Source organism: Eumetopias jubatus, unplaced genomic scaffold (assembly GCF_037043125.1).
Source record: "Eumetopias jubatus isolate StellerSeaLion01/CBP00866 unplaced genomic scaffold, mEumJub1_p1.0 scaffold_15, whole genome shotgun sequence".
NCBI lineage: Eukaryota > Metazoa > Chordata > Mammalia > Carnivora > Otariidae > Eumetopias > Eumetopias jubatus.
Window position 1 is genome coordinate 29,521,697 of NW_028274821.1, and position 27,855 is coordinate 29,549,551.

A 27,855-nucleotide genomic window follows, 5' to 3' on the forward strand; every position below is an offset into this window, starting at 1 on the left:
CCCACAGTGTCCCACAGTCTTGGACATGGCAGACATTCAAGAAATTCAATTTAATTGAATAATGAACATATAATAAGCATCCTCCAGCAGTAAAATGGTGACATTGAGAAAACAAATTTATATGGAAATGGACATCCCCATTAGTTAGACACTGCATTGATATCTTTAATGAAATTGATGTATTGGATGTTGCCAAATCACTCAAGTGGTTGTTAATAAATACTACAGCTTCTATGCAACTATAAAGTCCTCATTAAAAGTCGCCACCATTGAGTTCTAAAATCAAGCTCCTAATTTTTAACATGAATGTAGTGGGGAGATTTATTTATAAATTAAGAAGTAAAGTGTTGAATATAGCAAAACAGTATAATATAACAAAAGGCAGATTTAATGAGAGGTGAAGGCAGTGGGGAGAGGTAGTTTTCTTTTTTATAGGATGTCGGGTATATTCACACTTGCTGGTGGATTAAAGAAAGACAATTTTATTCTTGTGATTAAATTTAATGTCCATAATCTTAATCTAATGGAGAATGGTATGCCAATTATATTTTTATGGCTTTGTTTACCAGATTCCAGAAGAATGTATTGATTCTGTAAATTTAATTTTCAAATCAATGAGCATCATGTGGCCAATTTGCTGAATGTTTGTATCGTTCTGCTAATAACTGGTTAATTTGGTGTTGTGCTGTGCCTAGTATATTATATACATAGTAGGTGTTCAGTAAACATTCTTGGATTTAATTGATTTTCATACAACTGCAATGGGAAACAAAGTAAAGCCTTGCTGTCATGAATGCTCATATTTAATAGGATTGACTTAAACTTAGAATCAATAGTTAAAGAACTAAAGAATATCCTTTTCCTTCTTCTATACCAACCCGCAACAGTATTCCTTGCCCATTTCACCAACACTTCTTGTTCCATTCAACCTTGCTCAGGACTTTGTAAACTGACCTTTCACTGAACTCTCTTGGGCGTGAGGGCACCTTGTGTTTCTGGAATCCTGACTGATAAGGCAGAGTTGGGGTTTTGCTAGGTATTAGGTGGGATTCTTTGGAAGGAGACTCTGAGAGGACATTTTCGAGCAGGAGGTTAACTGAGGAATCCTCTAGTAAAGGAGTGAGGGAAGCAGGATGGGACAGAGGGTAAAGTTGAAGTGTGAAACAGTAGCAGCCAAGGCCTCGTTCGGTCCCACCAGACTGTGGAGCTGGGAGAGCTGTTCAGAGTTGTCGGAGACCAAGGTGAGGGGGCGGGGCTTCTGCACCCCTGTCATGGATGTAGGCTGCCCTTGGAGAGTGGAAGTGTGGGGGCGGGTTGGGGGTTTGGACGGGACAACTCCCCTCTGCCAAAAGCCATTCCCAGAGAGCTGGTGACCTGTGAGTCTTCAGCCAGCTGCGGGAACTAGGCTCTCCATTCTGAAGCGTAGCGCCCCACCGCGTCCGCTGCACCCGGTGAGTATATAAGGTGAAGCAGGGGCAAGAGGGGCGAGGAGGGATTCAAGGGGGAGGGCATAACTCTAACGAAGCATGAGTAAGGGACGGTGAAAGCAGATCAGTGGACGGTAGGCCCTGGTGGAGTCCTGGAGCAACACTACTACGACAGCGAGGTTTAGACCGTCCCAGAGCCCAGCACCGGAAACGGAGACCACGGGTTTCCGGGCTGGTGCGGGTGAGTGCGGAAGTCTGAGGCAGCCAACTGCATTGGGAGGGAGGGGAAGGACCCGGGAGCATTATCTACAGTGACAGTAAACTCACCGAAAAGCATGGTTTAAAACATTATGAAAATACTTTAAATAGATTCAAATGCTTTTTATTGTCCTTATTTGGTGTTTGAAAAAAAAAAAAGCCATGAAAAAGTGTGTGGAGGAAGACAAATATATGTTTTGTTTAAAAAAGACCACCAGTTGAGTCCGATTTTAGGTCCTAAATGAGATTTCTTAGGATAGAGGAGGGCTTTTCCAGTTGAAGGCTGTGGCCTTTCCCTCTTTGGGAGCTGCTGCAGCCACCTCAGGTCTTTCTCCGAGTTGTAAACCAGTCTGTCCAGATACTCATCTCTGCCCCGTTTCGCTGCCCTTCTTCTTGGGAGGTTTGTCCGTAACCATATGCACATGGCTCTGCTGTTCTCTGCTGCCTAGCTCGGGGCCAGCTGTGGCTGCCAGATGTCTGACCTCCTCTCAGAGAGAGAGCTGGGGTCACCTCTTCTGCCTGGAGGCTTTCAGCTTTTGTGTCGTTCTCTGAACCTGGTCTTGGCTTCCAGCTACCAGGAGAAAGCCAACTTTGATCATGCTTGGCTTACAGAACACCATTAAAAGTTGGCCAGTGCCATAAATTTTATTTTGGACAGAGAATTTTAAAGGCTAATGAATGAAATTGAATGCGTAGACTTTTATTCTGTTTTTTTTTTTTTTTTTTATTTTTGAAAATAATTCCACTCCTTGGTCATACTTAACATCTAGCAATCTAGATTGCCCACCCTTGGTGTCTGTTTCTGCCATTTCCATTTCTGGGTCTGACTCTAATTTTTCCTGTATGTTGATTTTTTCACCATGCGAAGTAATCACTATTTTGAATAATCAGTAATCTTTTCTCTTTCTCTCTTCCTCTTCTCCCTCTTTGCAATATAATATCCTCATTTTTCTAATTCCCTTTCCTGAACAATTCCCAACCTAGAGATAATTCCTTCTGTGGCACTTCATTGGTCTTTAGACCCATAGTCAAGGCTTTCTTTGTTAAATTAGTCTTAGAATGCCTTTGTGGCCTTCCAAAATGGCCACTGAAGCAGTTTTGCTATTGTAGTTAAGAACCTTTAGGTGGTCTGATTGCACCTCCTGAGTTTTGCAAGATGGTTTTTAATTCATTAAATTGGAACAATTTAAAATATATATATATTTTTTGGAACAATTTAAAATATTTAAGTTCAGTTTGTACATGGAATTCACTTTGCTTGATTGGAGTGTAATGATTCCCCTATGACTCTAGGGACGTTAGCTGGACAGTTATCTATCCCTGCTTTATCAACATCATTGTCAACCACAGATATGCTGGGTTGCCTTAGCATATGAGTCAACAGGAGAGTCTTTCCCTAATAGCACATACCATGCCCTAATCAATAGTATTGTCAAAACCTGGTCTGAAGACTGCAGAAGTACAGAAAATGAGCTTTTGTCTCTACAATTCCAGGACATCTTTTGCAAGTAGAGTTTTGAGCATCTATGTTTTCCTTCATTATTATCCAGTTAATTAAAAATGTAAAGTAATTATCTGATTATCAAGTGAATAGGTGTTAATTGCAGAAATATTAGAAAATAATGAAAAGCAGAAAGAAAAGAATAAAATTCACCTTCGATTCCATTGATTACAGAGAATCACTGTTGACCTCAGGGCAATTCTTTTTTCCAATTGTTTTTTCTTTTGATATTACAAAAGTGAGACCAAAGGAGGTATATATAGCTTGTAAACTTTAATTCTTTTTCACATTATGGACACTTTCTCATAGCATTAAAAGTAAGATGATTTTTAAATGAAAGCATACTTTTTTGATCAGTCGGTTAGTCACAACTTATTTGAACATTTCTCATTTGTCCTATATATTGGCTGTTTTGAATGTTTTGTCATCACAAATTATGTTGCCATAAACATTGAACACTCCAGTAGAAGTGCAATTATTGGGTCATATTATGGGGTTTTGCAATCTGACGAAAGCTTGTAAGATGAAGGCAAAATTTCAAAACCAAATTTATGAAGATTTTACAGTTTTAAAAGAGATTTCATTTTGTTCTGGATATTGGGTGAAGTCTCTCATTTCTTCTTTTTTATGGTTTATAAAGTCATTACAAAGATCTACATGTGGAATATCCATCCCCGCTATTTTATTGATACCAAAGGGGACAGAGTGAATGAGGGCTGAGGAGGGGCTCTGTGTCCTCACCAAGCTAAAACCGCCAATGCAATTAATGTGTCACAATGGTCATGTGTTTTACTGAAAGCCAAAGAAAACTGTCGACCTCAACTTTGTCTGGACTTGTATTGTCTGACCCCACAGTCCATAGCCCTGTCATCCAAATCCCAAGCCATCACTCTTCTCTCATGTCTATAAATCTATTTGTCACCACCATTTCTCAGCACTGCATTTGCTCAACCAGAAGTTAAAGACAGAGCTCCTCATTTCTTGTGGCCATTAAGATACCTCTACCATTTGCTCAAGGAATGACCTCAGGATGATTATTTTTTACTTTCCCCTTTAATGCATCCTCATCCTTGTGCGACTCAGTTTATTTCTTCTAGGATACCATTTCTTCTTCCCAGACAGTTAACTATTGTCTCTTTCATACTCTCCTTTCTCACTGGATAGTAAATTATGTTGTGTGGTGATTATTAGTTTACCCTGCATGCATCCCTTATCCAAGACTACCTATTTATCCTGATATTCCCTCTATCTTCCCAGAGCCTGCCAGAGTGTGTGTAATAGGAGGTATCCAAATATTGGTTAAAAGTATGAATGAGTGGGGGTGCCTGGGTGGCTCAGTCGGTTAAGCATCTGCCTTCAGCTCAGGTCGTGATTCTGGGGTCTTGGGATTGAGCCCCATGTGTCATGTGTTAGGCTCCCTACTCAGTGGGGAGTCTGCTTTTCCCTCTCCCTCTGCCTCTCCCCATGCTTATGCTGTCTCTCTCTAATAAATAAATACAATCTTTTTTAAAAAGTATGAATGAGTGCTGATCTTTATTAACTGCATACTTGTGTATAACTCACGGGAGATTTGGATGGGAATAGACCATATTGAAAGCCTATTATGTGTATGGTGATCATAATCTTTTTTTTTTTTCAGATGGCTTGTAACTTCCCAGTGTATTAAAATCAAATGCAAAGTCTCTCACTAGGTGTTCAGACTTTTCACACATGCGCTCTTGCATTTTTATAATATTGTTTTTGTCCATGGAACTTTGGCTTACTTTCCAACATGGATGCATCCAAAACTGGACCATTCTGCTCTCAAATTCATGAGAATTGATGGGAACACTTAACTTGATTTATTCCACTTGGTTATGTCCTTGTCTTTCTATTGTTTGTCTGCACTCCTCTTGCTTTTAACTCTGTAAATATTTAATATTATGTAAATGTGCCAGTGAACAGTGTCTGTACAGGAGGAACTTTCCTGGTTTGAAGAAGACGAACGAAGAACAGACTCAACTAATTAGTATTAATCTTTTACATTAGCTGGGATTTCAAGTTCCACAACAAACACTGCTTCCCCTCTAACATAGATGCTGATCCCCTACAAAGGAATGGAATTTTATTGAAATTTTGTGTCTTTGAGATAATTTTTTGAGATAATGTTTAAATAAATACAAGAGTATATTTCTCCTATGTATCAAATCTTCTAGGGAGAAAATAAGCCAGTGGGAATACTTATGGTAAATTAATTTGTTTTGTAACTGAGAAAAGTAGAATGATATCACTCCATATTGGACTATAATTAATTGACCAGTAGTTCTTAGAATATTTACTTTGTTAGAATATCCAACTTGCAAAATTAAGAAGAAAGATTTTGCTTTTGAGGATATTTTAAACACATAAGCATATTTTTAATTAAATTGGTTAACTAAAAGCACATAGGAGTTTAAGGATTCATTTTTAGGTATCTATTTTAGTCTAACTGGCAGTATTGCCTTTTTAGATTTATCATGTTGCTAAGCAAAACCACTTGGGTCATGCATTTTAAAATGGCCTCTGCAATTTTGACCCAGGTAACTACATATGTGGGAATACACAAGAATTAGTGAAATAAAACATGTCAAGTGGTACAGGCAGGTTGCTACATGGATCAGGTACAAAATTCTCAAAACGTGCTAAAGAACACTGATGTTTCCATATAAAATGATTATAAACAAATAAAGCATAAGGCAATGTAAGGCTTGTATTTTAGCTGGAGTCCAAAGAAATAATATTTTCTAACTATGAGGCTAATGCTGCTTTGCTTAGTTTTAATTTTTGAAAAGCCCTGTGTTTAAAAAATAATTTACTTTTGTTAAAGTTTGATCATTAGTATAACAATTAGGCAGCTGCCTAATTCCCTTTCTGGGGTTCCCAGAGGAAATGAACGGTTTTCTTGTTCAGCATTTTGAAATAAAAATTGCAGGTCAGGTAGAACTTTCTGGGTCACTGTAGTCCTTCTGTGACTTAGGGAAGGAGAAGAGGTGAGAAAATCATGCTTATTTTACACTAATTGTTCTTTCTATTCCTTCAGCACTCTGATGAGCTAATGGGTTCCATAAAAGAGTGTGGGTTTTGGCTCAAGACCACTCAAGACCCATCACTCTGTCCACTTTCTGCACCCCTAAGAAGGATGGCAGAGTGATGGGTTCTGCCTACAGCTTCATTGCAAAGCATCTGTGCACAAACCTTGCTCTCTACCTCATGTGAACCCGGTAGCCACGTCTGTGTGTGGATGGGCACCACTGTTCTCCAAACTGGCTCTGCATTGACCCCTGGGGATGGCTGGTTGCTCTGTTACACAGTTGAGATCATGATGGTGGGGGAGTGCTTGTGCTTGTCCCATGCCTGGGTGAAGCATGATCTGGCTGGGGCTGTTACCACTCCCCATCAGAGAGAAGGAAGGTTGTGATTGCCATTCTCTCTATTGCCTGCAGCCTTAGACTTTAGAGACTCGTGACTGTGGAGGCTGCTGGCATGCCCTCCAATAAAAGAGGCCCCCAAGTCATCTCCCCATGAGCTGATTAGGGCTTCATCAACCCATGAAATAGCAGGGAGCACCCACAGATCATGGCTATTAGACTGTGGCCTGATCCAACCATGAGCTGCTTAGTGATGGAGATGGATGCATCCCCAGACCTTCCTAGAGACAGGTGGTTGTGCTGGGAAGGGCTGAGCAAGGTTGCTGCCAGTTATTTTGATGGCTTTGTTTGCAGGCTTTCCGTACAGATAAATTATGCATATGTGTCAGATATAAAGTGTATTTGCTCCTTCATATTCAATTGATAATGGGCCTAAACATCTCATTTCTTCTTATTTTAAAGCATGTGTTCTTAATTTACCAAATACTTGAACTTGCTGTGTATTATAAGATGTAGTGCTGAGCATTGAGAAGAAGCATCATGGTTTTCCTCCCTAACTTATTAGAAACGTCTACTGAGTTTTATCAAATGTTTCTTTAGGAGGCTGACATTGTAATATGCTTTTCCTACTCCAGTTTCTTCATATAATATGTTATGTTGAGAGCATCTCTTATGTTGAGCCATCCTAGAATGGTATATAGCAAAGGAGTCATGGTATATACAGTGACCCTTGAACAACACAGGCTTAAACTGCATGGGTCCACATAGACATGGATTTTTTTAAAATGAATGTGATGTAGTACTGTAAATGTATGTTGTCTTCCTTACAATTTTCTTAACACTTTCTTTTCTCTAGCTTACTTTATGTAAGAATGCAGTCTGTAGTACATATAACATACAAACTATGTGTTAATTGACTTTATATTATGAGTAAGGCTTTCAGTCAATAGTAGGCTATTAGCAGTTAAGTTTTTGGGGCATCCAAAATTATCAGTAGATTATCAACTGAGTGGGAGGTTGGCACCTCTAAGCCCCACATCGTTCAAGGGTCAACTGTAATTATTTTATATAATCTTGGATTCTATTTGCAAATATTTTATTTAGAATTGCTGTGTTTATACTAATTTGAAAATATTTTGTTTAGAATTTATATTCATGAGTGAAATTAGTCTATAGTATTTGTCCATCTTTATTGGATTTTGGTGTCATGGCTGTCTTAGATTTGAAAATGAACTGAGGAACTTTTCTGCTGGCCTAGGGGAGCAGAGCAATAATCTGTAGTCATAAGTTATTTCCTGAGTCTTCAACTTTACCTCTGCAAAATGAAAATCACAGATTTCTCTTTCTGTTTTTCAGAATTGCTATGAAGATCAAATGTATGTGGAAATGTTTTGCAAATTATAACATGCCATGCAAATGTTAATTATTATCATTCTAATCCAAAGTTGAATTTGTCTGCATGTTTATAGCTGTATTGCCTTCAAATATCTTTCCCTCATTCTTTCTCTTTTATGTACTTTGCAGGTTTTTGTCTAATTGACTTGGAAATCCAGTATGATTAAGAACTCTTTTTAATCTTTGGCTCTGTCTGTACTAATTTTGTGACCTTTCATCTCACCACTGAATATTTTAAGCCTCAGTTTCTTAATCTATGCAATGAGGATAATAGAACCTACCTCATGGGCTGTTGGGGGCGGCAAACATACTTCAACCACCCTTTGAAGTATATTTGTAAAAAGCATAGCTTGGTGTCTGGCACAAAAGAAGCCTGAAATAAATGTTAGCTATTATTATTATTATTATTATTATTATTATTATTATTATTATTAACAGTACTACTTTTGGAGATTGACTCTGAATTCTTTGGGAGATCCGGGATGGATATATGAAGCCATTTGACTCACTGAGAAGCTTGTTACTATCCTGCCTTTAGTTAGTGAAAATGATTTCAATTCAAGTTCTCCCCCAAAAAGGCATTCTGATACACATTAAATAATTTTTTGTTGTAAATCTGCACTTCAACTACTGCAAATTGTGTGACCCCTTAGGCATTTGGGAAGAATTGGGTGATTTTCTAGTATCTTGGTGCTCTGGGATTTGAAATGCAAAGGTACATACTTGGAACTGTGTTATTTTATTACATTTGGACAACACCCCAGACTGTATGCAACTTTGTTGAAAGAAGGGGGAAAGAAGAAATCTTGAGAAGTCTTTTTTTTTTCCCGCAACTATACATCCCTTCTGCCAATCACTCCTGCCTGATTTGTATTTATGACTCAGGTGTCTCCAAAGCAGGTCCCGACAGTATGGAAGAGGAAAAGCAATCTGAGGGAAGGTGCTTTTTTTCAGAGGTCAGTCCTACCCCAGCTCTAGTAAGGGAGATCTGGACACACATCAGCCATGGAAAGTTGGTTTTCCAGAAAAACGTGAAAGAGGAATTTATTCTTATTCCCAAAATACACCCATGGACATGTCATACCATTTCCACTCGGTGTGCTGAGTAGCTGCCTGCAAAGAACAAGCCTAAACCTTTAAGATGTTTTTTCTTAGTCAGAGCTTTACCTTAGTCTTAGCCATTGTGGCTGTTTCCTCATTCATAACAAGTCACCAGTGTTCTGAGTTGCAGTGTTAACTGTAAACCTTGTTTTTGTTCATTCACCAGAGTGGAAAATCATAGGGTTCATGTAATTAGCAGTCTAGAAAAATATCAACAAACAGATGTGTCTTCTGTGGCCAGAGAATTTTGAGCCTAGGAGACCACCCTGAGGAGTAAGTGACATCTCAGGGGACATGGTGTGCAGAAATGCTTGACTGTGCAGCAGTTCATGGGGACAGAGGGGATTGTGGCCACATAATTGCTGTTTTTCTCCAACATTTTATTTCGAGTTAGGAAGGCTATTTTAATGTGGCTACAACACCAACTAAATGATGGATCTCCATGCTTTCCATCAAAAGTAGCTAAAAATATGTAATTTTTGACAAAGTGACAAAGATATCTCTTGTAATTGCCCCCCTACCCAAACCCACCCCAAACTTCATGTCTGTCTTAGTCTGGTAAGTTTTGAGGGATTTTGCTATCACTTTGGTGGCATAAACTTTACAAAAATTCTTGTGAACATTACTCACTGTTGGTGGTGTGCTGGAGCCAGCTTGTACTGGTTTATACCAGCCCATGAGGGCTGACTACACACATCTCTTCCCAAACCTATGGTCTATGGCACCATGTTGGTAGCTTGAAATGGGCCATGGTGGGAATGTTTACACCATGGAAATCAGTAGATGCTACAAATCATCTCCCCAGAATGCCTGCTGTCCAACACGTCCCAACACTCTACCTCATATCACTACTCTTTCAATGTTTGATCAATTGAAGCAGAACAGTTTTATTTTTTTATTTTTTTAATTTATTCATTTGAGACAGAGAGAGAGAGAGAGAGAGAGACAGCATGAGCAGGGGAGAGAGGCAGAGGGAGAGGGAGAAGCAGATTCCCTGCTGACCAGGGAGCCTGACACAGGGCTCGATCCCAGGACCTGGAGATCATGACCTGAGCCGAAGGCAGACATTTAACCATCTGAGCCACCAGGCGCCCCCAGAACTGTGTTTTAAAATGTACCTCACAGAAAAACAAAAGCAAAAAAACCCACAAAAAAACCAACAGCTTACCTCATGGACTTCATGAGGTAAATCCATGAAGATACCCTCTATGACACCTGCCCTTCTTGGGAAAGGGGAATTTCATTCTGAAGTGAAATTTTGGCTTCCTGCCTCTGTTTATCCTTCTTTGGATAATTGTAACTCAACTTCCATCTTCAATTTGCACGTTATTTACTCATTCACCATCAGCCCAGGACTTTGGGCTGGTCCCAGTCCTGGCTCAGAGTTGGAGCATGTTACTTGGCCAAAGCCCATAAGAGCGCTGTCGTCCTTTGGCCAGAGTTCAGGCATGGGCACATAATGCATGTGGCATTGATGAAGCATGAGAGACATTTTGCTACAAATTCTGGAAGAAAAACTCTTGCTTTTTGTGTTGGAATTGAATTACGAAGATGTAATATCTGGAGTTGCTGCCCCCATCTTGCTACTGTAAGAGCACTGCCATTGAGAAGTAAAGCAGCTCAGAGGAAGTAGAATCAAGGGACAGAGGAACACAATTGGGTCCTGGTGGCATTGTTCTTCTTTTGATGTTTTGCCTAAAGCATGCTTTTCCCATTGTCTTTCAGTCATGTAAGCCAATATATTTTCTTTTTACTTCAGTTATTCAGGGTTTGGTTTTCCAGTGCCATAATCCAAACAACATTCATTGGTATAATGAAGAATCTGTCAAATAATTTCTTCCTGATATCATAAAGACTATTATATTAACCCTGCTGCTAGCTTAAGGAAATCAATTCTAGGTCTCCATAAACTGGGATAAAATAGTATACTTTATCCACTTTATAAGGGGCTAAAGGTAATTCTTAGATAGTATCATTTACTCATAAATATCTATAACTCCTAATGTGAACACAAGTGAAAAAGAGCCTAGAGAATCATGAACTCTTCATTTAATTTGCTGCCTCAATCTTTAGAAACAGGATGTGGTTCCAAGAAAGAAAGAACATTTGGACAATCCTACAATTCATCAGTGGTGGACACTCATGACAAACACTCTTATGATATTTGAACAGATCCCTCTAAGCCAAGGAAGAACATAGTCTTTCTGCCATTGCCCAAATTCGTGTGTCATTCAGCCTCATGGGGAAAACGCCCTCCTTGGATCTACAGAGGACACTGTGTTAGTAACCACAGTGTAATTCCCTACATTCTCCTTATTGGGCAAGAAAGATGAGGCTAATCCCCTTGGATTCACGCCTTTCCCAAATCTCAGATTTGTCAGCATGCAGTGAGGCCTCGTGCAGTGCCTGGAACAAGGCGGGTTCTCAGTAAGTGTGCTAAATGGATGACCAAAAATGATCCTAATAAACAAATAAATCACCTGGTATAGTGAGGCAAAGAATTACAGGATACAGAAATAAACTACTTATATTAGTCTACCTACTAAGGTGCATTCTGAAATATTATTAAGTATTTGTTTTGGCTTTAAAAGAATTAAAAATGTTAGAACACAGGCTCTTTCTTCAGTTGAAAATTTATTTGTATATTGGAAAAAAGGTTTCTGATACTTTTATTACTACATTTATTAGTCAACTATTTCACTGACGTTGTAATTTTGCCTATTTCCATTGTTCCAGGAAAAAGGTAATATTCTTAACTCAATGTTGCTGAAATAAATGCATTTAGCATCTCCCATTTCCTCCCAAGTTCCAATCTAGATTCCCTCCTGTGGCTAATGATGCTCACTTAATGACTCAATCAGCTGGCTTAATTGTATAGCAGAGTTAGCTTTAAAAAAGAGCTGGTGGCTTTATCTATTGAAAATCATAGTAATCACGCTGATCAGAGTGCTGACAAGGTGAAGGTAGTGAGTTTAAACCTGAACAAGGCAAGTAGTTTTAATGCAAAGCAAAACAAGAAACATTTCACTGTATCCTAATTAGTCACAGAAAGCAACCTCAGACTTGGCAAGTCTAGTGGGGTTTTTTTTTTGGTTTTGTTTTGTTTTTGTCACAAGTAGACAGGGCAGGATAGTCCAACCGCATTGTCATGTCTTCCTGGTGAGGCTTGGGAATGGCAGCTGAATCTGTAGAATGGGTACATTGTATATTGCAAGAAGCCACCAGTGAAGCCCAAAGTAACAAAACAGGTCCTTTAAATTTCCTTTAATTATACAAAGAGTTCTTCTGTTAGGCCTTTACGTTTCTGTCTTTACACTAGAAAACTGACAAAGTGTTTGGAATCCCAAAGTATCCATCCAGTGGCCTGCAGATGAAGTAGTTATTAGAAGAGTGACATCACTGTCAATTCAATGACAGCATAGGCCAGAGATTCCCAAACTTTCTTAGTTCATGGGTCCCTTAATGTCACAGTAGTTTCTTTGATGGCACTCTAGGCCAAAAGAAATACCAAATAATTCCATTTATGAAGTCCAAACACCTTAATAATATTTATGTCCTAACAACTTAGTAACTGTTTGAAAAAACAGAATACATACATTAAAAAATTATTTTATTTCATTCTTTAATAACCACAATTACTACTGGAATGTATGTGCCTATTGACACTGCATAACTTCTCAGACTTTGGAGTTAGATTGGCCAGTACCCCTTCATATCCTCTTCCACATTGGTTTTCATGCAGTACTGGCTTTTTCTCATAGAAACCACAGAAAACCCAGTTTTGCAAAGATATGGCACCATCAAAAGGATGTCAAGTAGCTCTGCATTTCCCTAAAAATCTAAATTATTACGTTATGTCCTTGGGTGTTGACACAAAGTTTGAGAGCCAGGGGTACCATCAATCAATAAATCCCTTTGGTTTGTCATTAACAGGGACAATTTTTATTATTCTTAATCAGTTATTTTGAAAACTATAGAATGTGTTTCATTGTGATTTTCTTTGACATCTGAATGTTCTGATCACCTGTAATACTTGCCTTGCAAAGAATTTCCAATCTATTGGTAATGAGGGTCAAGACAAGTAGTTGTCTGTCTCGTATAGTTTTGAGAACACCACCCATATTTAAGCATGGATGGGTCAATTTTTGTCATAAATGTTCATGCTTTTCATAAAAGGCTATATAGGAAAGTTGTTTAATTGAGTTGAACCGGTAACTAAACTAGATGGATCAGACAGAATTTGAGTAGCTGGAGAAGGAAAACAGGAAGAAGGAAAGCAGTAAGTTGTGGGATGAACTAGCCTTTCAATGGAAAGACTAGAAATCTGCATTCGTCCTTGAAGATCCAACTCATAGATAATCTCTCCTGAGAGGCTTCCTGACTAACTGTCACTAGGAGGAACTACTCTGTCATACTATTGATCATTATACTATGACTGTTGGCTCACCCACTGGCCTCACCCACCCCATCAGTAGTAGCTTTTTGTCTTTGTTAAACAAGAACCAAGCATGACACCTGACCATGAAAGAATAGATGAATCAACATTAATAATAAGAGCTCTAAGGGCTGAAAAAAGAAGTACTTGTAAGAAACAATATTGTGGGCATTGAAAGGGAGGTAATGTTTAGGCTGAGTGTCTAAGGAAACATAGGAATTCATCAGAAAGCAAAGGGAGAGAGTAGCTTGGGGGAGGCATTCCGCGTAGTCAAAACAGTTAAGTGTGAATTTCAGCAGCTATTGATAGAAATGGAATATTTGAAAATGTGTGAGAAGTTCTGAGGGATTGGAGAGGAGAGTGAATGTCTAGAAATGGTAGGAGTTGAGAATGGAGAGGCAGGTTTGAGCTAGACCATTCAGGGCTAGTTATAAAGAGTGGGGAGCCAGTGCAGGATTCCAAACAGGGCAATGGGATCATCAGACCTGTGTTGGAAATGGAGCATTCAGGCTGCAGGGTTGGAGACTGAATAAAGGCATGCAGATTAGTTAAATGACTTTTATTTTTATTTTTTTTTTTAAGATTTTATTTATTTGTTTGTCAGAGAGAGAGCACAAGCAGGGGGAGCAGCAGACAGAGGGAGAAGCAGGCTTCTGTTGAGCAAGGAGCCAGATGCAGGACTCAATCCCAGGACCCCGGGATCATGATCTGAGCTGAAGGCAGACGCTTAACTGACTGAGCCACCCAGGCATCCCAGTTAAATGACTTTTAGAAAGGAAGGTACAGAAAGGAAAGTCCAGAAAGGAAAAGAGGTGGATGTCCTTCAGAGGTCCTGGGTCTCTGACTGCCTGGCCTTCATCAGCCTTTTATGAGCAATGTGTCGATATGACATGACAGGGACTTTTTTAACCTTTTCATCTTGAAATAATTTTAGACTTACAAAAACGTTACAAAAATAGTAGCTATGGTCCTGTATGGTATTCACCCAGTTTTCCTTAAAGTAAACATCTTACAAAAGGAAATTAATGTTGACAAAACACCAGTACCTGATCTACACACCTCATTCGATTTCAGTTTTTCCCATTAATGTTCTTTTTCTGCTCCAGGCTCCTACTTTGCATTTAGTTATTATGTCTCCTTATCTCGTCCAGTCTGGGCCAGTTCCTCATCTTGCCTTATCTTTCATGATCTTAACACTTTTGAAGAGTACTGGTCAGCTGTTTTGGAAAAAGTCCCTCAGTTTGGGTTTATATAATATTTTCTCATGATTAGGTTGCTGTTATACATTTTTGGCAAGAATACAAGGTGATGTTGTGCCTTTCTCAGTTCATAATATCAGGAAATACCTGATGTTGATATGTCTTATTATTGGTGATGATTGGTGAACATTCACCAATTGGTGAGCATCATTTTGGTGAGAATTTTAGGAAATCTTGGTTTTGAGTCTCTCTCCTGTCTTCTCTACCAATTTAGATCCTTTATTGCTTTTATTTATCCTTCTTTCATAAAGAGGTTCCCTGAATTCTTTCGTGTAAATTTTGGTCTCTCTGTTCTCAGAGAGCAGTGATGGGACTGCTGACTTCCTAGTATAACCCTTCTTTTCTTCCTCTTAGTAATAGAATACCCTAAAGTGCAGCTCAGTACATGATGCCTAGCCAAGGATTGTATTTTCCGGATTCCCATGAAGCTAAGTATGATCATAGACCAAGATGGGGCTAATGGAATGTGAATGGAGATGATCCCTGCTCATGAGAGAAAATCTTTTTTCCTAGACTTCCTCTAGGAGCTATCACCATCCGTGCAGACTGGAGCAACCACTTCCATCCCTGACTAAGTCACATGACAAGGATGGCAACGCTGCTCCAGGACTGTTTCACTGAAGGAATAATACCACTGTACTTGAGGTCTTTCTGTTATGGCAGCTTAGCGTCTTCTCTATTACAGGTACTAAGAGTTAAGGGAGCACAACCAAGATGACGGGTGTATTTTTTTCTTCATACGTTAGCCTTATTTTCATAGCTATATTCCTATGGGGGGGCACTAAAATTGCATAGTGTATTTCTTATTATTCTCCAGGAGCATATGCCATAGTTTATAGATGTGAGTTTTCCAGGCTATTTAATTCTTTTTTGGGAGGTGGGAAATCATGATAAGCTGTCAAATAATTCTTCTGTTTCAGCTGGGCATAGGTTTGCAAATAGTAACATACGGTTACTACGACTGCTACTCCCCTCTCTTAAACACAGACAGACATAGCGAATTGATCCCATCACTCTGCTCCTGAGTTGAGAGGCAGCATCATAATCTTTCTCAAATAAAATGCCAGCAGCTACTACTTACCCACTGGAACTGACTCAGAACATGGCTCTTGTTTGCCATCCTGGAACTAGAATTTTCACAGAAATGCTTTATCAAGTAGAATATCAAACTTTCCACTATGAACAATTTTATCACTTTACTATAAACAGTGTAGACTATAATTAAGTATAGAGCAGATTGTAACTAAATACGTAAAAGAGAATTTTCTTATCTTTTTCCCTCACATTTTATGGGGAAGAAACATCACTCACCACCTTTCTTCACTTTTTAATTCCCCTGAGGCTGGGTTTACCATTCCACTGTGGCTATCTGCTACCCCTCATTGTTTTCCTGTCTCTCTTTCTCCCTGGGGTAGGAGTTTCTGCAGAACTGGGAGACCCTCTGGTATCCTGGGAACCTAGAACCATGCTGGCAGAGGTCCCACTAAGCTGGAATAACAAACTCCCAGATCTCGTTCTTACTGAAAGGTTCCCATCATCACATGAACTGGGGCCCAGAGGTGCCCTGTTCCACGTGCCTCCACGGTGGTGGATGTGTGAAGAAGGGGACATGGTGAGTCACACACCAGTGCTTGGAGCTTTCACATTTCACTGGAAATCACATGACCACACCTCACTTCAAAGAGGCTTCCAACTTACAATGAGGTAGAAGAGAGAGGCAAATTAGGATATCTGTGAAAAATCCTAACAACTGCCACAATATCCAGGAAGTTGCTGGAAATGAATGCAGTCATGTCTGGCTCTTGCTTAACAACTGGGATGAGAACCTCAAAGACCACACTTTTCCCTCCCCACAGCTTGAAAAAAGCCAAAACAGAGAGACAGTAGCCGAACAGTACAATTCCGGGTCAGCAATATGAAATCCTATCACTATCGTTGTGTCCCTAATCAGAAGGGAATAGTTTTTTCTTTTCTAAAAAGGAGCTTCAGAAAAAACTTGAGTTTCAGAAGGGCTTACATTTATTCTTAAAACACTTAAGCAATGAGTCCTCCACAATTGTTTCAGATTCATTTCAATGAAGAATATCCATTTTCTTCTTATAGAAATCCAAACCTACTGGCACTTTACTTTTACAAACCCATTTAGACCGAGTATAATGAAGTTTTATTCATTAAATTCTAAACATTAAATGTTCATTGAAAAGACAGTGTTCTTTCCTCACACACTGCAGCACCAAACCTAGAGCATATGGGTGTCCAATAAAAATTTGATGTTGAATTGGTTTTTCCCTCTTTAACTTTTAACTTGGAGAAAATGTTCTCCTTTTTTGTTTCTTTCTTTCGTTCTTGGCCAGGAAGACAGTCTGAGACTATGGAGACTTGATTTAATCCTTCTAGTACTTTAAAAAAGATTTGCTAAAATTTTTACATCCTGCGTTTCAGTGTTAAATGTAATAATGGTGCAAGTGCTTGTTTTAATTTTGGTTTATTTTTACTAGTGTTTTCACTCATTGTAATTATGGCTTGGCTTGGGAAAAAAGATGAAAAGATTCCATGTACTAGAATTTCTCAAACATAAAAGGCTGTTGCTTTGTTGAACATTCTGTTTCTCATCACCACGAGCAATGACCACTTTAGACCCCAGGAGGATGTGGTGCATCCCCATCCCAAGCCTGTTCTGTAGCATGATGTGGGCAGAAATGGATTGGGAACAGACTTTGGGTAAATGCCAACCTCCATGCCATGATATACAAGATCTTCCATGATCTGACCCCTGCCCATTTTTCTAGTCTTGCCTCCCACTGTTCTCTCTTTTCCAGAGTAGGATAATAATTGCCCCTGGAGAGAGATTGTGTCTATCTCATTCAGCGTTAAATCCCTAAAACCAACTGCAGGAGGACTTAATAAATACCTGTTGGGTGAGGGAACCTGCTGTAGTCTGAGCATTTGACTTACTCTTTCCTACTTCCATGGCTTCCCTCAAGCTATTCCCCACCTTGGCAAATCCCCACTCTTCTTTCAAGGCCTGACTTAGCCATCACCTCCCGTTTGCGCCTTCTTCAGACCATCAGACAAAAGTGATTGTTTCTTTACTTCTGTGATGCTGTGGACATTCCCAGGATATGTTATTGCTCTATACTAGCCCGTCTCATTCACTGAATATACAACACCTTAACAGCAGGATAGTATCCTATTCATCTCATTTTTCCAGAGCCTGATTAAAGTGCCTAGCATAGAGGCTTTGTATTTAGGTTTGTCAGTTATAGTAGTATACCTTCATTAATGCTGGTCCTAGTTAGAATCACACAACCAAAGAGTGAGGTTTATAGCAGACATCTAATGAATGCTTGCTGACGTGAAATGAGAAGCAAGCACAAATCCGGCAAACCTATACTGCAGGTCTCAAGACCAGCATGATTCCTTCGGCGCTGTGTTGCTGGGGTGAAGGCCTGTGCCCATGTCACAAGGTGACTGTCAACTCTGCCACTGGGGGAGATGTTCCTTCCCCACTTTTGCTGTTTTTTTCCACGTGGAGGGTGCAGTTAGTGTAGTACTCCTGGTGTCTCTCTGCCACTTTATTGACTCCACCCAGGGATATAGAGGAACTTACCTTTGTGACAAAGTTGTGAGGAATACACTGGGCTTGCTCAATTTCAGCCCCTCTCTTTTCTTTTAGATGCACACAGGAAGGCTGTGTTTTCCTGTGTTCCTCTATGTCATGAGTTTTGCCAGATCGGGAATCCCACCGTCATCCAATGCTTTCTTTGACTAGGTGATAAAGCCTGCCTAATTCTGGGGTTCACAGCATAAGCCCATGAGCCTGTAAGTCCTGAAGCTGCATCCTCTCTCATCAGCTTTATCAGAAAGAATGTGAAGTTCCAGTGCCCAGCTCACATACATTGGGGGAGTGGGAGGGATTTTTTTCTCAATTTGTTTACTGGGAGTGGGGAAAGAGGGCTGCTACTTACTGTTTCTCCCAAACAGCTTTCATGGTGTGACTGGGGGTTTCTAGGAGACAAGACTGAATCCACGATCCACCTCAGATCTGCCCAGAGCCCACCCTGCAGCCAGCTCTGGGCAGTCCTAGCACAGTGGGGGTGGAAGCTGAGGGTGGGAGGTCTTCTGAGGATCTCACCCATGCTTCATTTTTAGCTGACTACTGGCAGCCCACCACACAAGTACACCCTGCCGCAGGCAATAACTCAGGCCTCAAAACTATGTCTTTCTTCTCCCTTCCCTTCAAGAACCAAGACTCCTATTCCTCCCAAAACTCCCAAGAAAAAGAAAAAAAAAAACAAAACACCTGATCCATTTATTCATACTCGGGAATTAGAACCTAAAGAAGTCAATTAGATATATGACTATGCCCAGGGATACTTATACCTTTAAACAACGTCTAGAAGGCAGAAATACATTAATCCAAAAGATTCAAACCGAAGAAGTAAACAGGTGCCCAGTAGGGAGCGTTTGTCTCCTCATGTAGTCTCTGGGCTGTCCACACCATCTCTCCACATGGCCTCCCCAGCAAGGTGACTTTAGGGTAGTTGGACTACTTACATGGCAGCTCAGGGCTCCAAGAGCAAGTGCCTTATGCTGCATGTACATCCCACGTTGGCATGGGCTCTGCCTATTATAGGGCCTGGGTAGGAGCTGCACGGTTTCTTGTGCCTTAACCTTGGAAATCCCAGAATATTACTGCTGCTGCATTTTGTTGGTCAAGCCCTTACTAAACCCAGCCCAGAGTCAAAGGGAGGGTAATTAGACTCTGCCCCTCTACACATTCATCAAGTGCTTAGTTTTTTTTTAATTTTTTATTGTTATGTTAATCACCACACATTACATCATTAGTTTTGGATGTAGTGTTCCGTGATTCATTGTTTGTGCATAACACCCAGTGCTCCATGCAGAATGTGCCCTCTTTAATACCCATCACCAGGCTAACCCATCCCCCTACCCCCCTCCCCTCTAGAACCCTCAGTTTGTTTTTCAGAGTCCATCGTCTCTCATGGTTGGTCTCCCCCTCCGATTTCCCCCCCTTCGTTCTTCCCTTCCTGCTATCTTCTTCTTCTTCTTCTTCTTTTTTTTTTTTTTTCATCAAGTGCTTAGTTAAGATGATTAAAGCCTTGGAAAATAGCCTCTAAAAATTAAAACATATGGAACATTAAATATAGCTGAATTAGATTTCCAATCCTTAAAAATATCATTCTGAATGATTATCATCTTTTATAAAGTCAGTCACTGAAGCTGTAAGGCACTCTATTATTCCACTTAAATTAGGTATAGCCATGCGACTTGCTTTGGCTAAAAACAAAATAAGATAAAATAAAAGTGATGTGTCATCTCCACGCATAAGCTTTAAGCTTTAAGAGCCAATTCATGCTTCACCATTCCCCTTTTCCTACCCCCAGCTATTGTGGAATTGTGTGCAGGATGAAGATATCACCAACCTGGGTCCCTGAGGGATTCTGATGGGCCAAGTCCCCCACTAACTTAGGATGTATTTGTAGCATAAGCAAGAAACAATCCACTATTGTTGAAGCCTCTGAGACCATCAGGGTCGTTGTCATTGAAGCATGACCCAGACTGATCCTGACCAATATGGGTATTCTTCAGAATCTAACAGTCTTTCAAAAACACCTATCTTTTTGAAGCCTTGAGTCGGGCATTTATGAAAACATCTCACATCTCATGTAGTCCGTGTACTCTTAAGTAGTCATCTAGAGAATTCAGTTCTTGTTTGTTTATAATGAGCATAGGTTTTTTATGTTGAGCTCAATGAGGGACAAACAGTTCACTGCCCTGTATCCAAGACAGAAGAGCTTCCTTCTGTTTCTCCTGCAGTATGTCAATGAATCGAACACACAGCTACAACTTGTAAGACGTTTTGGTTGCAAGTGGACGAGAACTACCCAATCCATGGTTTAACTTTCAGTTTTGGGAACTGAGCTGTGCAGAGAACCACTGAGAACAAGTCCTCATCTAGCACTTTCAAACCCTGTTTCCCTATTTGAATGGTCTATGTGTGCCTGGAGGTTTCCTCTCCTCGGAGGACAGGTATACTAATATGTAACCTGGACAAGGGCAGGCCTGGGATTTGCTTCCATGCTTTATGTGTGACGGCAGGTTCACCCATTTGAAATTTTCATGGTTCCCTGGACCTTTTCTCCTTAGGATCTCATCTGCAATATTTATTTGCCATTGTACTCCCCATTAGAATGCAAACTCTGTCTCACTCAGCACTATATCCATAGCACTTAGCCCAGTGCCTGGCCCAGACCATGGACACACTCTGTTGTCAAATGAATGACTGAAGTCACCATCTTTTTAGCAGCAAGTTCTTGTAAAACCCAGCAGAGCTGCAGTAGGTCACAGAGGAAGCACAAAACCAAGGACTGAGAGCTATTAAGGGCTAGTAAGTATTTTTGTTGTTGTTGTTAAATAGTTAAACTGCATTTATTGTAGAGCAGTCTTTAAAAATGATTTCACTACTACATTTATATTATTTGGTCATGTACATTTACACCATTTCTGTAGCATTTAGAAAATAATACAGACATCCATTTGTTTTCTTATTTTGACCTTCTATCCAGTACTTATTTCCTAAGAAATGTTGAGGAAGAAGAACTTCTACACCCTTTTGGGACCCTGTCCTGAACCCTATATATGAATAAGGATATTGTGGTCTTTGGGCTACAGGGCCCCACACCTCTATTCCTTCTCTCTCTCTCTCTCTCTCTCTCCTGCTTCTCTCTCTCCTGCTGGAGGTAAAGGGAAGGAGGATTCTATTGGCAAACAAAGGGCTTTAGTTACAAATTATTATATATACTTCATCTGCCAGGCCTGTCCACTCCATTGTCCCTGGTGTCCATGTGAGCCCTGTAGGTTGGTGGCTGTGAAGGACACCTAATGTCTTGTAAGTCTAGCTCTTTTCCCCTTTCTTCAGAGAAATGCTACTTTCACCTCTCCAGCCTTATGGTTCAAGAGAGGGCTTCTAAGTTTTTATTCAAGGCCATTTCTTGGGCCAGAGTCCACTGACTAAAAAGTCCCCTGACTGGGTGCCTGGCTGGTTCAGTTGGTAGAGCATGCAACTCTTGATCTCAGGGCTTCTGGGTTCAAGTCCCATGATAGGTGCAGAGCTTACTTAAAAAAAAAAAGAAGAAGTCCCCTGACTAATACGGCATCAATCATAGTGTCCCTCCCTCACACATCTGGCCATAGCTGATTGGTTCCAGGGTGACCACCTGATCTAGTCCTGACCAATCAGTGCCCTTCCCTGAGAGTTTTTTTAAGTGCAACTGGGGAAATAGATTCCATCACTCTCTGATGGTGATGCTGAGGGATAAGAGATATAGCAGAGCCTGGAAGGCATCTAGATTAGCAGGTAGAAAAGGCCAACCTGAGTGATTTAAGCTGAAATGCAGAAAGAAGCAGAAAAGACAGGGATGGTACAAAAACCTTGGCAGATTTCAGCCCTACATTCTAGTTTTTTGAGCCCCAGCTGTTTCTCTGTCCTATGGCTGGGTTGTTCAATTCTCCTGTGGAGTCTGTGAAATAAATCCTCCATATTCTTCCAGAGATAAACTGATTCCTACCACTTAGGCCCAAAGAGGGTCTGACCAATCCAGTGGTCTCCTTTGCCTTCCCCATCCCGACTTATACATCCTTCCTTTCCTAGGGTGAACCTGACAAAGGGCTGAGACTGGGGTCTCACTCCTGTCTTGCCGTTGTACTCATTGGCCCGAGCAAGGCTTACAAAGACTCAGATTAGGCTTCAAACCAATCAGCAGCAGGACTGAGACAAATCTGTTCATCTCCTCCTTTGGGCAGGTTTTGGTGGGAATTGCTCATGGGGGTTAAATTCAGTTTGTGCCAGAGAACCACCAGTCCTGAATTTTTTTTGGAACACGATGTAGTTAACTGCAGGTAGGCGCAGCTCAGTTCAATGTACCTGGGTCAAAGGTAACACTGTACAAGGGTTCACTTGGCTAAGAACTTGACTTCTGCCTTTCAATATGTGAATGATAATGTCCCCACTCTTGTTTCTCTCTCTCTCTCTTTAGTTTCTATTTTGTTCCTACTTTCATGTTATTATGTTGGAGGTTTTATGTTCTTTTAAGCCAACAGAAATCCTTCTTGGAACAAGGCAAGTGTAAACAGATATATACATATGTGTTTTTACAAAGCAAGTACCAATCTGTATTCTTTGTGGTCTTCAGGACTGAAAAAAAGGGAAGGGATTGAAATCCATGCTGGGAGGATTTGGTGGGACATAGAGACTTCTGTGCTTTCTGAGAGATAAGCTCATGAGCAACTTTAGGAACAATGTTTTCCCCAATGATTTGTGATTCTTTTCTGGGACACACATGCTCAAGGTCATGCGTGGTTCTTAGTTTTTTGAGATGAGGTCATTCAGATCCTTTCTGACCAAACCCATATGCCAGGGGTACAGAAAGGAAGACACAGTCCTGCCTTCAGGGAACTCGGGGTCAAAAGCAGAAACAGATACATAAACAGATCATTACAATAAAGTGCAATGTATACAAGAAGAGAGATGGGCAAAGAATTATGGGAGCCCAGAGGATGCTAAAAGAAGTATTGAAAGGCTGTGTGATAAATGGAATCAGGGAAATGCAAATCAAAACCAAATGAGATATCACCACACACCTGTCAGAATGGCTAAAATCAAAAATACACAAAAATACAAGTATTGGTGAGTATGTGGAGAAAAAGAAGCCCTTGTGCACTATTGGTGGGAAAGCAAATTGGTGCAACAACTATGGGAAAGTATAGAGGTTTCTCAAAAAATGGAAATACCATATGATCTAATAATTCTACTACTGGGTATTTACCAAAAAAACCCAAAAACACTAATTCAAAAAGATACATGCACCCCTATGTTTATTGCAGTGTTATTTACAATAGTCAAGATATGGAAGCTGCCCAAGTGTCCATTGTCCATCAATAGGCAAATGGATAAGAAAGGTGTGACACACACACATACACACACAGAAAATACACAGCCATAAAAAACGATGAGATCTTGCATTTGGTACAACATGGAGGGACTCAGAGAGAAAATGCTAAATGACATAAGTCAGAGAAAGACAAATACTATATGAGTTCACTCCTATGTGGAATCTAAGAAACAAAACAAATGAATAAACAAAAAACAGAACTGACCTATAAATAAGAGAACAAACTGATGGTTGCCAGAGGAAAGGAGGTGGAGGGATGCGCAACGTGGGTGAAGGGGAGGGGGGAGTACAGGCTTCCGGTTATGAAATGACTAAGTCATAGGAATAACGGGCACAGCATAGGGAATAGAGTCAGTGACATTGTAACAGTGTTCTGTGGTGACAGATGGCAGCCACACTTATGGTGAGCACAGGCATAATGTACAGAGACGTTGAATCACTATGTTGTACGCTGGAACCTAATGTAATGTTGTGTCAAGGATACTCAAATAAAAAAAGAAAGAAAGGGGCACCTGGGTGGCTCAGTCGTTAAGCGTCTTCCTTTGGCTCAGGTCACGATTCCTGGGATTGAGCCCCACATCGGGCTCCCTGCTCTGCGGGAAGCCTGCTTCTCCCTCACCCTCTGCTTGCCTCTCTGCCTACTTGTGCTCTCCCTCTCTCTCTCTTTGTGAAATAAATAAAGAAAATCTTTTAAAAAATTTAAAAAAATAAAAAAAGAAAGAAAGGAAAGGCTATGTGATAAGTGGAAAGGGCTTAAGCTTAGATTGGAAATGCATTGGTTTTAACAGTTTACTCTTAAGTCCGCTATTTTCAGGGTAAATAACTATTATCTTAAACACCGCAAGGTTCTTCCCATAAACCTGTTGTCCAAGACATAAGGTAAAGATGCTACCATCTGAGGAAGGGCATTAAAGAGCAAGATACAGGGGCCCCTGCTGGCTCAGTTGGTTAAAGGTCTCACTCTTGATTTCTGCTCGGGTCATGGTCTCAGGGTTGTAAGATTGAGCCTTGTGTTGTGCTCAGCACTGGGTGTGGAGCCTGCTTGGGATTCTCTTTCTCTCTCCCTCTGCCCCTCCGCCCTTCTCTCTCTTAAAAAAAAGAGCAGAATACAGCAGCACACACCTGTCTTGGCACACAAGGTGTCAAAAAAGAGAGGGCAGGGGCGCCTGGGTGGCTCAGTCATTAAGCATATGCCTTCGGCTCAGGGCCCTGGGATCGAGCCCCGCATCGGGCTCCCTGCTCAGCGGGAAACCTGCTTCTCCCTCTCCCACTCCCCCACTTGTGTTCCCTCTCTCGCTGTGTCTCTCTTTGTCAAATAAATACATAAAATCTTAAAAAAAAAAAGAGAGAGGGCAATAAAGTTTGTGCTGTCTAAAAAGAGAGAGAGAGAGAGACAGAGGGAGAGTGAGCCCAATCGGGAAGAAACCCAGGTGATAAGAAGCTCGGAGAGAGGGATGTTGGGAGAGGAGAGCAAGAACACGGATGAAAGAGATACCGCCTCTATCTCTTAGGGTTTATGTTGCTTGTGACGGCCAGCCAGGGTGTCCTGGTGCAGTAGCACAGGTTGCTTACTGCATCAGTGCACTCGACCAGAAGGGAAAGGTGGCTGAACCCGAGCTTGTACTCTGAGCCATGTGCCTCCACGTGGGGCTGACTCTGCTGGCAGAAAGGAAAGGCGGTTTTCTAACTCATATACGTTTATTAAGCAATGGCCTTGAGTGCAACCCTCTCCACTCATGTGTTTCTGCCTTTAAATGATCACTAGCCTTGGCTTTCATAGCTATTTAAACAAAAATTTCATACTATGCTTTTGAAAAACAATGTTTGTTACATGGCTTTAACATCAAAAAAAGCAACGCATAATCTTCAAAGCGTGGTGTGGTAGAGAGAGTGTGGCTTTTGGAGTGGAACAGATGTTATTTCAGATCTTGGTTTTCTTGTTAACTAGTTTGTCATCTTGGGCAAGTTGGCCCATCTCTCTGTACCTAAGTCTGCTTACCTGCACAATAAAGATAAAACTTACCTTGACTTCTGTCCTGGGAATGAGAGACAATATACACAAATGGTTTACCATTGTGCCTGGCACACATGTACTCAATAAACAGGAGATATTATTACATAAAATCTGGAAGTTGTAGGAAGAAGATGGTGAGGGAGCAAGGATTATGCTTGATCTTTCTACCCAGTCACAGCCAGCTTTAATATTTTAGCATATTTTCTTTTAGTCTTTCCTCTGTGCATTTTCGTCATTGGTATATAGTCGAGATCACAGTACATGTGTATGTGTAACTGTTTTTGTTATGGACATATCATAGCCTTTTCTTATATTCTTAGAAACACTTCACAAATTTCATTTTTAATTGTTGCATAGCAGGCATCCTGTGGCTACACAGACTTTACTTAACCGATCCCCTATTGTTGGCCCTTTGAGTTGTTTCCAGTTTTTTTTTTTTTCTCAATTATAAATCCCATGCCTACTTTTAACTGCTTACAGGTTGCCAACCCCTTAGCATGCTGTTGTGTGGAAGGAATGCAGGATAATTTACAATCCAAGCACCAGACCAGTGTTCAGATTATACATTTATCCAAGAAAGGCCGGGAATAAATAGCTAAAAGAGACCCCAATCATCCTACAGGGGCTGACCCAGAAGATGCAATCTTCTAGAGGATGAACAAAGAACCAAATCAACAATACAGATAGAAATGAGAACATCAGGTTGCCTGGGTGGCTCAGTCGTTTAAGTGGCTGCCTTCAGCGCAGGTCATGATCTTGGGGTCCTGGAATCGGAGCTACTGCTCAGCAGGGAGTCTGCTTCTCCCTCTGCCTCTGGGCCCCCCACCCCCAACCCCCGTTCATGCTCTCTCTCAAATAAAAAAAAAAAAAAGTAAAGAAAGAAATGAGAAGCATCAATAGGACTTTCAGTGCAAACTTTTTACTGCAATTTACCCTGTACCAGCAGAGCTGAGACCAGCAGCTGATCAAGCTCTCAGAGCAAAGGAAGTAATCACAGGTAAGCCTGGACCAAGGAACAGCCCCAGGCGGCTTCTGACAAGACAGACCCAAGAGAGAGACCAAGGAGATGTTCAAGTTCTCTGCAGCTTTCTTCCACGGTGCCACATTTACAACAGCTGAAGCATACCTGCAAGCACGGTCAGGGTCAAGTTCCTTTAATGCCTCTGCCACTTCCTGTGGAGGGCCCCCAGGCCAGGGGCCCCTAGCCAGCTTTGCTACCCGTCCCAGCAGGGCCAGGAGCTTTTATTACCTGTTTTACAGATAAAAACATCGAGGCTTAAGAAGATTAGACAACACACCCACCCCGAGGGTCAGCGGCTTGTAGGTAACAGGGCTGGGCCACATCTGATTCAAAGCACTTGCTGCCGGCTCAGCGTGTGCTTCTTTTCCCAGCCTCAGGTGCGCACGCACGTGCGTGCGCGCATGAGAGAGAGAGAGAGAGAGAGAGGGAGTTCCTGCTGGCCACGCATCCGCCGCAGGGGGCTTGACGTCAAGGGAGGCAGATGCCACAAATCGGGGCTTTTGTTGTTGAGAGCTGGCTCTTCATCACTCCAGGCTTCTGCCCTTCCACTGATTTTGTGTCTCTATCAAACAAACTCCATGCTTTTCTTTCAATGAGGACAGGAAATAAGACAAATAGAAATGAGGCCTTTCAGTGAGAAGACATCAACCCGATTATATCAAGTCAAACAACTGATAAACTTAATTCCAAGCCATGACGATCATGGCCTCATTGAATTCCTTATCTACGTCAGTGGTTCTCAAAGTGTGCTGTCCGGACAGGCCGCATTGCCCTCACCTGGGAACTTGCTCGAACTGGAGATGCTGACAAACTACCCAGCCATCTGTGAGCTTTCAGGTGATTCTGATGTTCACTAAAGTTTGAAACCATTTATGTAGACTAACTCCACAGTCTCTTTTTCATTATTTATTTTATTTCTGTCAACGTAGGTGAGTTTTGAAAAAGCACTTACTAGAAAAATTCAGTTACTATAAAACATGTAAAAATATTTTTTTCTAACTTTTCTTAAAAGATAATTCAATTTCTCTTGTTAATTTATGGGATGCCAAACAAGATGCCAAAGCAATTCTAGAGCAGCTTGTG